The 12,970-nt window shown below is 39.1% G+C and overlaps 1 pseudogene; it reads left to right on the forward strand.

The window, feature by feature from the left end:
* The first annotated feature begins 3,471 nt into the window (after nt 1-3,471).
* On the forward strand, nt 3,472-4,036 carry LOC122200412 (annotated as a pseudogene).
* The last annotated feature ends 8,934 nt before the right edge of the window (nt 4,037-12,970 follow it).

Genomic DNA, 12,970 nt, shown 5'->3' on the forward strand with positions numbered 1-12,970 from the left:
CTACTACAATTAGCAGTTAATATTTGAGTCCTCACTATGTTCTAGAAACAACTGAAAAGTGTTCTCTCTGTATTATTTGATTTATTTGATAGATATTACTGTTAACCACATGACAGAAGGGGAACCTGAAGTTCAGAAAAGTCAAGTAATTTCCTCAAAGACACACAGTGAGTAAGTATGGCCAGGATTCAAACTCAGGTTGTTCTATTGCCGTGTTGCTTGAAATGTCAGAGAAGACAAGGGAGGAAATTAACACTGATTTGAAGTTAGCATCTACTATCTTATATACTGCATTCTATTCCTGCATTATTACATGAGTGCAAATTAATTCATTATATTAGATCTGACCCTAGACTCAGGTTCTGACTTCAAGCGAAGAACTTTTCCTCTGAGACTTGGTTTTCTCATCTATGCAATGAGAATATTTGACTGAGTGATCCCATAGGAAACTTGTAGCTCTTACATTCTGGGATTCTAATTAAATAAGACATACACAGCACTGTGGATAGTCCTTTAAAGTTGGAGAAGCCCTGGAGGTGATCTAATCTAGGTATGTCAAAGGCAGTGCATTCAAGCTGCCACTTTCCTATACTGTGCCCATTGCAGACATCACTAATGGATTGCCATCTTTCCTAGTGATCCCAGTTGTAGCTTCAGAATCCTTTTCATCTCTATGCTAAGGAAGCAAGTGAGTGAGACAACAGCACATTGGATAAACCTATTTGCGATCCCTGATGTTAATCAATTGTCCCAATTTACAAATGGGGAAACTGAGGCCCGAAGAGAGTAATGGATTCAATAAACATTTGTTGAGCAATTAATATGTCATAGGACTTTTGTCCTTAGATCCTGAAGATAAAAAGATGAACAGGACATAGTCTTGAGCTCTAATGACTCAGTTTAGTGAGAGATATAGGCTGTTAAACAACCAGTTACAGTACTGTGTGATGAGTATTATTTGGCCACGTGGAGGGTCACCTAACCTAGACTAACAGGTTCACAGAAGGCCTCCTGCAGGAAACAGCACGTAACACTTGGAGGTAAATAACAGTTTGTCAGATGTGGAAGGTGTAAGAAGGCCATTCTAAACAGGGAAGAATCTAACAATGCGAGAAAGCCCAGACTACTCAAAGAGTTATAAGTTGCTAAGGATGGCTAGAGACTTGGAGCATAAAATGCTGTGAGTTAGGAAATGATGCACAGAGAGGAGGCCATCAGTTTCAAGCCCATGAAGGGTCATATATGCCATGCTACAGAAGATGTCCTCTGAAGACATGCTGTACTCCTCCCATTAAAAAGTAGTGTCTTCGTCCTCTATCCTTGAAAGTTGGCAGGCTTGAAACTGCCAATATAGTACCATGAAAATGATGCCATATGATTTCTGAGGCTAAGGCTAAGCCATGAAATAATATGCAGCTTCTACCTTGTTCACTGGAACTCTCACCCTTGGAGCCTTAAGCCACCATATAAGAACATCAGTTATCCTAAGACCACTGTAATGGAAGGGCTACATATAGGTGCTCCACCTGATAGCCCCAGCTAAGTGAAGCCTTCTGGCCCTTCCAACCAAAGTGACTTATATGTGAGTAAAGCCATCTTGGACTTTAGACCAACACACTACCAGCTGAATACCACTAACTGACATTTGATGATGCCCTGTGGAATAGAAGAATCAATCCCTCAGCTGAGTCCCGCCTGAATTCTTGACTGACAATTTATAAGATATAATAAAATCGTTGTTGTTTTAAGTCATTAAGTTTTGGAGTGCCGTTTCTATGCAATAGTAGATACCCGGAACAACAAAAGAGCACTGAGAGTTTTTAGGAAGGAGAGTAACATTATTAGGTTTGCTCTGAAAGGAGCACTCAGGCTGCGGTGTGGGCAATAGATTGGTAGATAGAGAGAATGTAACAGAATAACCATTGGGGTACTGAAGTTGTACAGGTAAGTGGCAACCAAGACAGTGGCAGGAAAGTGAAGATAAATACCAAGTTGATCTGAGATATATATAGAAAGTAGAGTCAACAGAAGGCAATGACTCACTGGAGAAAGAATAAAAAAGAGTCTCACTTTTCTATCTCAGGTGATTGGGTGGATGGAGAAGATTGAAAGAGAAGCATGTCAGGGAAGCATGGGGAGAAGAGAGAGTCTACTCAGATGTGTCAGTTGAGATTGTGCAGGAGGGACAGGGAGCATCTAGAGAATGCAGGAGATGCATGCGTGCTAGAGACTTGGGTGGAGAAACCCAACCATTAAGGGGTGGTGATGAAATTCCTGAGAGTAATGGAAGGAACAGGTATCTCACTGCAAGGAATGAGAAGAGGGCAGAACCACAGGTAATAGCAGAGCTGAGACTGAGCAGAGAAAGAGCACAGCCTGGCCACTTGACTCCCCCAAGAAAGTTGCTTACCAACCCCCTTTTCCTGTCTCCTAGCAAGTCTGGAGACTTGAACATGGCAGACACTGAGGTTGAGGAAATGTGAGACTAGACTCTCTTCCCCTCCTGCTCATCAGAATTGCATATACTATCCCATGCCAACCTCTTTAGTTTTTAAATGCTCTGTTCTAGCCTCCTCTCTCCATTCCTTCCAGCCTGATTGTCTTCTTTTTTTTTATTTTTTTTTAACGTTTATTTATTTTTGAGACAGAGAGAGACAGAGCATGAACGGGGGAGGGGCAGAGAGAGAGGGAGACACAGAATGGGAAGCAGGCTCCAGGCTCTGAGCCATCAGCCCAGAGCCCGACGTGGGGCTCGAACTCACAGACTGCGAGATCGTGACCTGAGCTGAAGTCGGACGCTTAACCGACTGCGCCACCCAGGCACCCCGGTGATTGTCTTCTTTTAAATGCTCCTCATTTCTTTGCCATTTCATTTTCTTTCATCTGCAACCTGCTATTAAGGTTGTTTTTCCCACAGCTATTTTGATACCAAATCAGATTAATCTGTTCTCCTAATTAACCTGTGATACATACACAGAGTCCAACGTCTCCTACACAATAGTATTCTCTCCAGTGATCTCACAGATGTCCCATAGAATGGAGTTTTACTCCTTCCCACATCCCTCTTTCTTCCCTCTTGTTCCCAAGGCTCCTCCAGCCAGTTCTTTCTGTCCGTGTTCAGACATGGACCTGGACCACTGGCCGGCTGAGTGACTACAGCAGCCACCTGTAGAGTTATTGCATGGAGTGAGACATTGTCTCCATAAAACCCCTGTTAGAACACACCATGAGCATTAAGCCGTCACTATGCAGTATTAATGGTATGTCATATCATCTTTCTTCAAAAAAAGTGCAGCACAGGGAATATAGTCATATAGTCAATAATACTGTAATACACTTACCATGGCAAGCATTTTGCAGAATGTGTAATTGTTGAATCACTGTGTTGTACACCTAAAACTAATTTAATATTATGTCAATTATAGTTCAATGAAAACTTTAAAAATACTCTTTGCTGCATCTACTGCAAGAATGAAGGCCATTCTCAGCAATCAAAATGTCAACATTCCAGAACATGTCAACATCACTCTGAAGGGACAAACTGTAATTGTGAAGGGCCCCAGAGGAACCTTCAGTCATGTCAAAGTAAAACTCAGCCTCCTTGAAAAGAAAAAGAAAAGGCATTAAGTGGACAAACAGTGAGGAAACAGAAAGGAACTGGCTATTGTTCTCACTCTCTGTAGTCATGTACAACACAGGATCAAGGGCATTACAAGGACTTCCTGTAGAAGATGAGGTCTGTGTATGCTCACTTCCCCAGCAATGTCATTATTCAGGAGAATGTTCTCTTGATGAAATCTGAAATTTCTTGAGTGAAAAATACATCCTCAGGGTTCATATGAGGCCAGGCATTGCGTGTTCGGTATCTCAAGACCAGAAAGATGAGTTAGTTCTTGAATAAAATGACAGTGAACTTGTATCAAACTTAGCTGCTTTGACTTAGCAAGCCATAATGGTTAAAAACAAGGATATCAGAAAAATTTTGGATGGTATGTAAGTTTCTGAAAGAAGAACACTTCAGCAGGCTGATGAATAAGATCTAAGTTGCCCAGTTTCAGAAAAAGCAAGATGCTAGGCAACTTTTCAGAGTTATCTGTGCTATTTTAAAGATGTAATAAAAGCTGTGTATTGATTTGGGGATGGGGAATTAAAAATAAAAATAAATAAAATTCAAGCAAATGAACAGCCTTTTAAAAAGGAGCTAACAAATTCCAATGAACTAAGGAAACTCATTCATACGGAGAACTCAATTAAGACATTGACTAGAGGAACCAAACTCAAGTCCAAGTTACAAAAAAAGGTAGGGATGGACCTGGAGAGTGGAGAGCAACGTCTGGGGTATGAAATGTGACAGGAAGTTGTTAAGGTGAATAGCTCACAATTAAGACAGAGTTCTCCTTTTTGTGGGGTACCTATGCCATGTAGAGGCAGTAGGGCAGCCTCAGAGAATTTCAAGAGCCTTGATTCCCACCTAGTGCTTTCTAAATGCATGTGCACACACACGCATATCCTGCATCATGTTACCCAATAAAGTTAATGAGCTGGCCAGACTCACCTTGGAACATGCATGACCAGTAGAGCATAGATCCAGCACAAGAAAGAAGAGAATCTGAACAGAGACCAAAAGATCATGCCTCTCTTCACAAACCCCCACTTTACTAAACTTGTTGACATTTGACTTAATAAGACTACATAAGCTCATTTTTGCCTCATGACAATTCTGACCATCTTCCTTGCATTAAAGAGGCTTATAGGCAACTCCTAGAAGGCTAGACAATGTCATAGCTTTCCTAATATGCTCAGAGTCCCCTCCAGCCTCAGCCAAGACCCTGAGGACCACTGCATGAGGCAGATGTTACCATGGGATGACACACATAGAGGGATCTACACCAAGTCTAAAATGCTAAGTCCCCCATAAATGATTTCTCTAACTTCAGTTGCCACAACTTTCCATAATGTTCACAGTGCACTGCACATCTAGGGGTCTCACAGCACCAACCATGACATCATCTAGAGGTGTCACAACACTGTCCCTTGACATAACCTGGGGATGTCACAACATTCCCCATGATTTAATCCAGGTGCTGTACTAGGGCTTCTTCTGAAAATACCTTGTTTCGTAATCCCAAGCACAGTCTCTGTGGTCTGAGCACCCACCCAAACTGCCCATAAGAAGAAACATCAGCCCCCAAAAGGAATTACTATCTGAACCACAAACCCTCTGAAAAACCTACAACCACCTACAGCCTACTTTTCTTTTTTTGAAGTTCAAACCCTCTGTCTAGCCCCCTAGTTCTGTATAAGAGAATTACAGGAAACTCACCATAACATTTCAGTACACACCTCCCTGTTCCTTTCCCAAGGGAACTTGAGCTAATCCAAACTCTCTCTACAATATGTAGCAGGTTCCTTTCAATAAAGTGCATGGAAATTGGAGCCCCAAAATTATTACAGAAAATACATTTCCTAGGCAAGAATGTATTTATTCTTAGAAGCAATCTTCTTAATCTTTTCTATCCTTTGCACTGCTAATAACTTCCCTGAGTTATGATAATATTGTATGTTAAATCACAACTGATACAATTAGAGCTGTGTCCGGACCTGCACAGCCCTGTCAGAGCTGTGGGTAAACTCACACCTGCTTCTGGAACATCCCAAACCTCATTTCCAAAGGCAGAAAAGTAGAGAAACTGGAGAGATGTGTTCTTGCCCTACGAGGTAAAATATTTGTTGCAGGTGGCTGATCTGGGGGAAATACAATGTGGCCAAGAACACGGGTTTTAGACTCCAGCAGACTGAAATTAAAATTTACTGGCTCAGTCACCTAACAGCCACATGGCCCTAGGCAAGTTATGAAATTTTTTGAGCACCTGGTTTCTTATATATAAAATGGAGATGACAACAGTACTTACTTCTGAGGGTTATAAGAGAGAACATCATAAAGTTGCCAGCACTAAGCATGGCACAAGGGAAGCACTTAATAAACAACAGTCATTAATAATACATTATGCTGGGGATGCCTCTTATTAACTTTGAGCTTTGAGATTTGGTGTAGGAGCTGTTCTTAGGATGTGAGAACCAGGTGTCTGGGTAGCAACCATGATTCAGCTGTGGTTTCAGGAACCATATTCACTGCCTGGCAATGTGCTTTGGTGCCACCACCCGTCAGGCATCCCTTCACCCTCAGATGGCTAAAAGCTGTCAGTGTCATTCACACAGAACAGTGGTCCACTTTGGGCTTCAACACTTCCATTTTGTTATGCTATTTCAGAGATGATTGAACAAAAATGGATATGAGCAACCACACAGTCCAAAACCAAAACCTCACACATGAGGAAATTAAATCATTCAATTCAATAAACCCCCTATCTACCTCATATCCCAGATCATTATTTCTTCTAAGTCACTCCTATTCATCTTTCATTAATTGAGTCAGCAATTATTTAATGCTGTATTGTATTCCAGGAAGCATGCCAGGCAATGGAGATAACAACAATGAACAAAATGGGCAAAAATATCTGACTTGGTGGAAGTTACATTCTAGTTGGGGAAGACAGACAATAAACAGATAAATGAATGAGTGGTAGAGAGAAAAACAAAGCAGGCTCGAGTGGAGAGGGAATGGAGGAAATGTAGTCTCCCAGTTTATGTAGAGTAGTCAGAGAAATACTTGCTACCAATGGCTTTGAGCAGAAGCCTGAAAAAAGTGTGGGAAAGATATACCTGGGAAGAGAACTCCAGGAAGAGGAAGCCACAAATGCAAAGACCCCAGGTTGGTGCAGCATGAGTTTGATGTGTTGAAAGACCTTCAGGGAGACTAGAGCTTGTACAGTGGTGTTATCAAGAGTGAAAGGAGGAAAAGAGATGAGAGAGATGGTAGAGGGCCAGATAAGGTGGGAACTTATGTACCATGGAAGAAACTTGGGATTTAACTCTGGAAAGACTAGCAGTCAGTGTGGTCTCTGAATAGAACAGAGACATAAGTACACTTAAACTTTTAAAGGATCTCTCTGGATGCTCTAATAAGAATGGACTGCATGTGTAGCAAGGTGAAAACAGAGAAGTCAGTTAGTTAGAAGAGACTCCTACGTTATTCTAGGAGAGAGTTAATGGTAACATGGACTAGGAGATGGCAATAGAAGTGGTGAGAAGACTCAGACCTCACTTGCTACAAGGGACCTCTCCGCTCCCTTGTGCTTACAGCACCAAAGCACTTTTACCCTGTATTTTAATAATCTTTCTACCTCTACTGACTCTGAATTCCTTGAGGTAAGATCCATATTTCATGTACTCCTATAACCTCAGCACCTAATCTAACATCTAGTACAGGGTACAGAGTCATAATAAAATAAACAAACATTTTTTTTTTTGCTTCCTACTACGTGCCAGTACTATAGGGATGAACACCACTGGTCTATGGCCCTAGGGGATAGAGCACTGGATGGTTATTTTATTCAAGAGTGATCCTGAAAGCCCATGGTTTGTTGTTTTTGTTTTTTTTTTAACGTTTATTTATTTTTGAGACAAAGAGAGACAGAGCATGAACAGGGGAGGGGCAGAGAGAGAGGGAGACACAGAATCTGAAACAGGCTCCAGGCTCCGAGCTGTCAGCACAGAGCCCTACGTGGGGCTCGAGCTCACGGACCGTGAGATCATGACCTGAGCCGAAGTCAGATGCTTAACCGACCAAGCCACCCAGGCGCCCCGGTTTGTTGTTTTTCTGAGGCTAAAAATTGAATTATTTGCTTCAAGACTGGTATGTAAGAAAAAGACACTTTCCAAGCCCCAGTGAGTATCCGGAATATACACCTCAATTCACCTTAGTTTTTCCTCTCCTTTTGTTTCAGTGGCATTTTGAAGGGAAGGGATTCACATATTTCAGGATCCACAAAGATCTCCCTCATAAAGTCAAGAATATGTTATATGATGCAGTCTCAACTTTCATCAGACTCCTATTCTAGTGGGGAGACACAGACTGTAATAAAGTATAAGGGCCATAATAAGGTGGAAAATATGGAAAAGAGACAAAGAAGATATTTCATATCTTAAAATCAATTAATGTAATTACCTCACTAGATGCAGAAAAAGCATTTCATAAAATCTAACACTGCTTTATGATAAAAACCTCAACAGACTAGGAATAGAAGAAAATTTCTTCAACACAATAAAGGGCATTTACAAAAAACCCACTTTAACATCATGCTAAATGGTACAAAAACTAGATACTTTCCCCTAAGATCAGAAAAAACAGAAGGATGTCCACTCTACCACTTTTATCGAACATTGTACCAGATGTTCTAGCAATGGCAATTAAGAAAGAAAGTGAAATAAATAAAACACATCTAAATTGGAAAGGAAGACGTAAAACTATCTCTATTCACAGATGACATAATCTTGTATACAGGAAATCCTAAGGAATCCACTAAAAAAGTACTAGAATTAATAAATAAGTTCAGCAAGATTGCAGAATACAAGATCAATATACAAAAAAATCAATTGTATTTTTATACACTAGCAATAAGCATCCAAAAATGAAATTAAGAACACAATTCCATTTACAGCAACATCGAAAAAAGTACAATACTTAGGAATAAGTTTAACAAAACTTACTAAAAAGCTATAGTAATCAAGCCCTTGTAGCACTGACATAAAGATAGACATGTAGATTATGGATTAGAACTGAGAGTCCAAAGGTAACTTCATATATTTATGGTCAATTTATTTTTAACAAGGATCTAAGATTATTAATGGGAAAAAATATTTTATCAACAAATGCTGGTGGGACAACTGGATAGCCAATGTAAAATAATGGAGTTGGACTCATCTCAGATCATATACAAAAAGGAACACAAAATGGAGCAAAGACCTAAATGTAAGAACAAAGATTATAAAACACTTAGATAAAAATATAGGAATAAATCTTCATGACCTTGGATTTAGCAATGGATTCTTAGCACAAGCTAAGACACAAAAAGCACAAGCAAAAAAAGATAAAATAGATAAATTTCATTTCCTTAAATTTAGAAATTATTTTGTCTCAAAGGACGCTATCCAGAAAGTGAAAGACAGTCCACAGAATGGTAGAAAATATCTGCAAACCGTACCTGATTAGGACTTGTATCTAAAACATATAAAAACATTTACACTCAATAATAAAAACACAGAAAACCCAATTTTAAAATGGCCCAAAAATCTGAATAGACCAAGAAAGATATACAAATTGTCAGTAAGCACATTAAAGAGATGCTCAACATCATTAGTATCAGGGAAATGCAAATTGTAACTACTTTACATCCAGTAGAATGGCTATAATCAAAAAGTCAGATAATAAGAAGTATTGGTAAAGATGTGAAGAAATTAGAACTCTCATACACTGTTGGTGGATTATATATAATGCCACAACCACTTTGGGAAATAGTCTAGAGGTTTCTCAAAACCTTATACATAGATTTAACATTTGACCCAGCAATTGCACTCCTAGGTATATACCCAAGAGAAATGAAAATACATGTCTACCCAAAACCTTGTATATGAATGTGTTTAGCAATATTATTCATAGTATCCAAAAGGCAGAAACTCATGTGTCCATCAATTGATGAATATATAAACAAAATGCTGTAAATCTATACAATGGAATATTATTCAGCCATAAAAAAAGAATGAGGTATGGATACATGTTACAATATGGATGAATATTGAAGACAGTAGGCTAAGTGAAAAAAACCTCTCACAAAATATCACATATCATATTATCTTATTTATATAAAAGGTCAGAAAAGGTAAATATGTATATAGACAAACTAGATTAAGGGTTGTTTGGGTTGGGTGGTATCTTAATCAGTTAAGGCTACCATAACAAAGTACCATATACTGGATGGCTTATAAACAACAGAAATATATTTCTCACAGCTTTGGAGACTGGAAGTCTGAGATTGGGGTGCCAGTATTGCCAGGTTCTGGTGAGGGCCCTTTTCCAGGATGTACATTGCTAACTTCTCCCTGTATCTTCATATAAATGAAAAAGACCAAGCTAGCTCTCTGGCTTTTGTTATAATGGTACTCACTCCACTCATGATGGCTTCACTCTATGAACTAATTATCTCTCAAAGGCTCACCTCCAAATACCATCACATGGAGGATTAGATTTCAAGATATGAATTTGGGGGAGACACAAACATTCAGTTCATAACTAATGTAATGGGGGAGTGGGAGATAACAGCTAAAGGGTATGGACTTTCTCTCTGTGGTGATTAAAAGTTCTAAAATGTGTTTAATGATGGTTTCACAGATCTGTGAATATATTAAGAAACCACCAAATTATATACTTTAAATTGGTAAGTTGCATGGAATGTGAAATATATTCCAATAAAGGAGTTATAAAAACAAAGAGGTAAGGGGGATAGAATGAAAGAATCTAATAAGTTTAATCAGAGGCCCAAAAGTAGGAGAGAAGAGAAAATAGATCAGAGGGGAAATCTGGAGGGGATTTTTCAGAAAATATAAAAGATACCAATCCAAAGATTCAAAAAGCCCAACAAATCCCAAAAATGATAAGTGAAAAGAAAAAAGAAGACAGAAAGAAAGACAGAAAAAAAAGACAGAAAGGAAGGAAGGAAGGAAGGAAGGAAGGAAGGAAGGAAGGAAAATAGAAGGAAGGAAGGGAGGGAGAAGGACAATTACCTGATATGTGGTACTGTGAAACCACAGAACACCAAAGAGGAAAAAAACCTGTAAAGACTCTCAGAGGAAAATGGCAGAGGAATGAATTAGATTCACAGGTGACTTATCAATAGTAACAATGGAAGTCTAAAGATGGAGGAATTATATGTAAAATGTACTGAAAAAAATTACTATCAATCTATATTTGTGTAAAATAAATAAAAGCTGAGAGAATTTAAATCTAAAAGAATAGGGTGAGGGGCACCGGGGTGGCTCAGTCGGTTGAGCATCTGACTTCATCTCAGGTCATGATCTCATGATTCAGGAGTTTGAGCCCTGCGTCGTGCTCTGTGCTGACAGCTCGGAGCCTGAAGCCTGCTTCAGATTCTGTGTCTCCCTCTCTCTCTGCCCCTCCCCTGCTCATGCTCTGTCTCTCTCTGTCTCTCAAAAATAAAATAAATGTTTAAAAAAAAAAGTATAAAAGAATAAGGTGAGAGAAAACTAGGAAATATCTGGTGTAATTACTTTGTGTAATAGAAAAAGAGCTTTAGCTCTGGAACCACAAGACCTGAATATGAATCAAGGTCCTATTACTACTAGGGAAAATGAAAGTTGTACATGTCACAGAGCCTCTTTATAACTCAGTTTCCTCAACTGTACCACAGGAATGTCTGCCCACTTACCTCACAGAGTTTATACAAAGCTTGAATACAATCACATCTCCAAAATCCCTATGTTAAAAAACAAGACAAGGATGTCCACTCTCACTATAACTATTGAACATAGTACTAGAAGTCTTAGCCTCAGCAATTAGACAACAAAAAGAAATAAAAGACATCCAGGTCAGCAAGGAAGAAGTCAAACCTTCACTATTTACAGACAACATGATACTCAATGTAGAAAACACAAAAGACTGCACCAAAAAATTGCTAGAACTAATACATTAATTCAGCAAAGTCTCAGGATATAAAATCAATGTACAGAAATCTATTGCATTTCTATACACCAATAACAAAGCAGCAGAAAAAGATATCAAGGAATTGATCCCCTTTACCATAAGATCAAAAAGAAATATATACCTAGGAATAAACCTAACCAAAGAGGTAAAAGATCTGTACTCTGTAAACTATAGAACACAAGAGAACACAAAGAAAAGAAAAAGCATTCAATGCTCATGGATTGGAAGAACAAACATTGTTAAAATGTTGATACTACCCAAAACAATCTACACAGTTAATGAAATCCCCATCAAAATGCCAACAGCATTTTTCACAAAGCTAGAACAAACAATTCTCAAAATGTGTGGAACCACAAAAGACCCCAAGTAGCCAAAGCCATCCTAAAAAATAGAAACAAAACTGGAAGCATCACGGTTCCAGATTTCAAGCTATATTATAAAAAAATTTTTTTTAACGTTTATTTATTTTTGAGACAGAGGGAGACAGAGCATGAATGGGGGAGGGTCAGAGAGAGGGAGACACAGAATCTGAAACAGGCTCTGGGCTCTGAGCTGTCAGCACAGGGGCCCGATGCGGGGCTCGAACTCACGGACCGCGAGATCGTGACCTGAGCCGAAGTCGGCACTCAACCGACTGAGCCACCCAGGCGCCCCTCAAGCTATATTATAAAACTATAGTCAATAAGACAGTATGGTCCTGACACAAAAATAGACACATAGATCAATGGAACAGAATAGAAAACCCAGAAATAGACCCACAACTAGATGGCCAACTAATCTTCAACAAAGCAGAAAAGAATTCCAATGGAAAAAAGATAGTCTCTTTAACAAATGGTTTTGGGAACACTGGACAGCAATATGCCGAAGAATGAACCCAGACCACTGTCTTATACCATACACAAGAATAAATTCAAAATGATGAAAGACCTAAATGTGAGACAAGAAACAATAAAATCCTAGAGAAGAACACAGGCAGCAACCTCTTTGACATCAGCCAGAGCAACTTCTTACTAAACATGTTGCCAGAGGCAAGGGAAACAAAAGCAAAAAGGAACTATTTGGACTTCATCTAGATAAAAACTCCTGCACAGCAAAGGGAAAAATCAATAAAACTAAAAGGCATTCAATGGAATGGGAGAATATATTTGCAAATGGCATTCTGATAAAGGGTTAGTATCAAAATCTATAAAGAACATATCAAACTCAACACCCAAAAAACAAACAACCCTGTTAAGAAATGGGCAGAAGACATGAATTGAAACTTTTCCAAAGACATCCAGAGACATGGAAAGACACATGGAAAGAGTGGGGGACAAGCTTAGGAATCCCCCAGGCTTACACCAATGGGTTTAC

Source organism: Panthera leo, chromosome A1, assembly GCF_018350215.1.
Source record: "Panthera leo isolate Ple1 chromosome A1, P.leo_Ple1_pat1.1, whole genome shotgun sequence".
NCBI lineage: Eukaryota > Metazoa > Chordata > Mammalia > Carnivora > Felidae > Panthera > Panthera leo.